Here is a 4,550-nt window from a genome sequence, read left to right as displayed (position 1 = left end):
TGCACCACACATCAAGAACATTTCATCTTCTGAGCAATTTGCCTTTGAGACATTCCATCTTCATGATGAGCTACGATTTGACCTTGCTTACACTCACTCAACTCCCTTGTTTTAGGCATTTTACTGTTTATTAATTGTATCTACAATGTATTTTAGCATAAAACGCTGAAATAATCAAGGAAACAAGTTAATTTTGGACGTTGGTCTTACTCATAATTGGTTGCATATGTACAGTACAGTATAAAACCGGTAATTGATGCTAAAGGAGGGTCAACCAGATATTAAAACTAATGTATATTGTGAAATATACTATAATCTACCATGTGCACGGGTTTCATTAACACTGAGATAGCAGAACCCCAAAACATTGGGGTGGCCTAATACTTTTGGCCAAGGCTGTATATACATGTAAGGTATAAGTTAGAGGTATTAAGCCCACTAAGAAATAGAAGTATCCGGAGGCACTTCTGGTAATCACCTCAGTAAGTATGGTCCTTGGTATAAGGTATACAGCAGCAGGTAATTTAAGAGGTAAACTGTGGTTTAATGTATATATAGATTATAAGAAAATGGAGGAAAAACAACAAATAAAAGTGTATCTGTTGTGCTAAAAAGCCATTATTTAATTAATTAAGCAAGGTGAGAGTAAGAGGAGGTTTACAGCTGTTTCTGTGTACCAAATGGTAGACATCATCAGAACGAAGAAGGCAGAGATAGACAAAGAGGGGAATAGAGCGAAAGATAGACGGAGAAATCAGAAAAAAAAAAGTCCAATGATTTGAAAGTCTTACATTTTAGTTGTGTTCAAAGTTCATTAAGTTCGTTGTGAGATAGTTGAAGAATAGAGGATGGTTGAATCTGAAGTCTCGTAGTTAGTTATTAGCATGACTTCCACATGTCTGCGTGTTTAGCTTGTTGACCGGTGGTGTAATCTGAGGGAGTTATCCTTAATTATGGATAGCCAGTGTGGTTAATAGGAGCTAAGTGTCACTAACTTATAGGTTGTGGGTAATTTGTATATTTGCAGAGGAAGCTGAAAATGAGGGTAAAATTTATATCTAGTAAGAGTGTGATTAAGCACATAAATACAAAGTATCGGAATAATATTTATGCCTGAGGAGGGCAATGAAAAGGTAAAGAAAAAGATAGAGGAGGAAATTAATGTGTAAAAGAGTTGGTAGTTCTCAACAGGAAAGAATTATAGGGAGAAGGTAGGCTAGCGTAGAAAGTAGCTTTGGTGTATTAGTTATTTGTTGATAATGTGTGTTGGGGTAGGGTTGTGTAAGACATGTATTTTACTTATTTATAATGTGGGTTGGATATGTGTAAGCTACTTAGGTTAGGGAAGATTAAAGGGAGGTAATAGGCTGATAATTAGGTCTGCAAATAATGTTTAAGCTACAAGATAGTAGTGTTTACAGGAATGAGTGCGTTTAACGAAACTTAGAGAATACGAATCTGCCTTTATGCAGACAAAAAATATTATTTTCATATTTCTATATATATACATGTATCATCATCATCATCATCGTTTAAGGTCTGCTTTCCTTGCTAACATGGGTTGGACGATTTGACTGAGGACTGGCAAGCCAGAAGGCTGCACCAGGCTCCAATCTGATCTGGTAGAGTTTCTACAGCTGGATGCCCTTCCAAATGCCAACCACTCCAAGAGTGTAATGGGTGCTTTTACGTGCCACCGGCACGAGGGCCAGTCACACAGTACTGGCAACGGCCACGCTCAAAAAGGTGTTTTTTACATGCCACCTGCACGGGAGCCAGTCCAGCGGTACTGGCAACGACCTCGCTCAAATGATTTTCTAACATACCACCAGCACAAGTGCTAGAAGGCAACGCTGGTAATGATTACGCTCAAATGGTGCTATTTACAGGCCACTAGCACAGAAGCCAGACAGCTGCTCTGGCAATGAACACACGCGACAGTGCTGTTAGTGCTCCACTGGTGTGGTGTCAGTCATCAAGTATGGTTCAATTACGATTCCACTTGCCCCAACAGGTCTTTGCAAGCAGAGTTTAGTGTCCAATGAAGGAGATGTTGGCATGGGTGCCAGTCATCAAATTCAGTTCGATTTCAATTTCAGATTTCAAATTTCAAATTCCAAAATCACTTGCCTCAACAGGTCTTCGCAAGCAGGATTTTTAGTGTCCAATGGAGTAAAGATATGGATTAGTGAGCTGGCTACACTTCTGGCAGAGATCATAGATTATATTCTCACTTGCCTTGCTGGGTCTTCTCACGTATTGCATATTTTCAAAGGTCCCGGTCACTGGTCATTGCCTCAGTGAGGCCTAAAGTTTGAAGGTCGGGCTTCACCACCTCATCCTGGGTCTACCTCTTCCACAGGTTCCCTCGACTGCTAGGGTGTGGCACTTTTTCACACAGCTATCCTTATCCATTCTTGCCACATATCCATACCAGTACAATCGTCTCTCTTGTACACCACAACTTATGCTTCTTAGGTCTAACTTTTCTCTCAAGGTACTTACACTCTGTCAAGTATGCACACTTACCTTACACATACATTGGAGCATACTGGCTTCGTTTCTTGCAAGCTTACGCATGTCCTCAGCAGTCACAGCCCATGTTTCACTGCCATGTAGCATGGCTGTTCGTACGCATGCGTCATACAGTCTGCCTTTTACTCTGAAAGGCCTTTGTCACCAGCAGAGGTAAGAGCTCTCTAAACTTTGCCCAGGCTATTCTTATTCTAGCAGCTACACTTTCAGTGCACCCTCTTCCGTTACAAACTTGGTCACCTAGACAGTGGAAGCTATCAACTACTTCTAGTTTTTCACCTGGAGTGTGGTAAAGGTTGTTTTCTGCACATTCTCAGTGTTTATTGCTCCTGAGCATTTGCCACATACAAAAAGTATCTTGCTAGTTTTCTACAGATCGAGCAGGAGTCATCTACCTGGAAGGGTCTGTGTTTTGTCTACCTTCCTACTTATTAGGAGTTTGGTTTTAGCTAGGTTGACTCTAAGGCCCTTCGATTCCAGTCCTTGCTTCCACACCTGAAACTTCTCTAGTTCTGATAATGATTCAGCAATTAGTGCAAGGTCATCAGCATAGAGGAGCTCCCAGGGGCATCCTGTCTTGAATTCCTCTGTTATAGCCTGGAGGACTATGATAAATAGGAGGGGGCTGAGGACAGAACCTTGGTGGACCCCTACCTCCACCTGGAATTCTTTGTTGTACTCATTGCCAACCCTCACCTTACTGACAGCGTCTCTGTACATGGCTCACACAGCTCTCACTAACCATTCTTCTATCCCTAGTTTCCTCACTGACCACCACATAAGGGAGCGGGGGACCCTGTCAAGGAATTTCTCCATGTCAACAAAAGCCAGGTACAGAGGTTCATCTTTGGCTAGGTATTTCTCCTGCAGCTGTCTTACCAGAAATATAGCATCAGTGGTGCTTTTTCCTGGAACGAACCCAAACTGCATCTCATCTAAACTGACTCTCTCCCTAATTTGTTGGGCTATGACCCTCTCCGTGACCTTCATCACCTGGTCCAACAACTTGATACCTCTGTAATTGTTTGTGTCTAGAGCGTCACCTTTACCTTTGTAGCAGTTGACTATGGTGCTGCTACACCAGTCATTGTGTATAACGCCTTCGTGTATCACCTGATTAACTATGCAGGTCATTAGGCTATAGCTGACACTGCCAGATATTTTGAGCATCTCTGCAGTGCTTCCTGATGGGCCAGGGGCTTTCCCTGTCTTCATACTCTTGATCGCTTTATCTACTAAGGTACTGTCAATTAGGATGGCTGGTCCCTCTGTTGGGTCGATATGCGGCAGACTCTCTTTCTCCCATTCATTCTCTTTATTGAGCAGCCTTTCATAGTGGCATATCTAGACCTCTCTCTTTGCAGCCATGTTTAGTGCAAGTGAGCCATCATCCAAGTGGACACATTTCTCACCTATGACATCATGATTCTCTCTCACACACTGTCTTGCAACACAAAATACTTCAAGTCTTTGGTCCTCATGGCGCAGAACATTGGCAAATCTTTTCTTATCTGCTTCCCCTCTGGCTAAGTAAACCTGTCTCCTAGCTTCCCTTCTGGCAGTCTGATACAATTCTCTGCTACCTCCGTTCTTCCAGTCCTTCAAAGCCTGTATCTTTTGTCTAATAGCCCTGTCAACCAAATTGTTCCACCACCATGTTACTTTGGGTCGAGAGGGGACTTTACACCAGCCACAGATCTGGTTGGTGTCTCTCAGCAGGTTGTCCTGTAGAAACCTCCAATTGTCTTCTACGTTGTGTGATGCTATATCCCCTTCTATTTCGTCAAATGTTTTGAGTAATATGTCTCTAAATCTTTGTCCATTTGCAGGATCTTTAAGCTTCCAAACCCTTCTCCTCCAAGCTGGTCTACTTCTGGGCATCCATTTTGCCTTGATCCTGAAGTCGCTAACTACTAACCTGTATTGAGGGGTACATTCTTCGCCAGGGAAGGTTTTGGCATTTATAAGCCGCCCTCTTTCCCTATTTCTGGCGAGGATGTAGTCGATTTAGCTAG

General features: G+C 42.5%; 1 long non-coding RNA gene across 1 annotated transcript in view; it reads right to left on the bottom strand.

The window, feature by feature from the left end:
• Nucleotides 1-588: 588 nt before the first annotated feature.
• LOC128248040 (uncharacterized) overlaps nucleotides 589-4,550 on the bottom strand; it is a 13,148-nt gene continuing 9,186 nt past the window's right edge. Inside the window, exon 2 of the long non-coding RNA XR_008264314.1 lies at nucleotides 589-1,033. This is a non-coding gene — a long non-coding RNA (uncharacterized LOC128248040). The remainder of the gene's footprint in view (nucleotides 1,034-4,550) is intronic.

This window comes from Octopus bimaculoides, chromosome 6 (genome assembly GCF_001194135.2).
Source record: "Octopus bimaculoides isolate UCB-OBI-ISO-001 chromosome 6, ASM119413v2, whole genome shotgun sequence".
Lineage (NCBI taxonomy): Eukaryota > Metazoa > Mollusca > Cephalopoda > Octopoda > Octopodidae > Octopus > Octopus bimaculoides.
The sequence above is the reverse complement of the archived record's forward strand: the minus strand, read 5'-3'. Positions and strand labels throughout refer to the sequence as shown.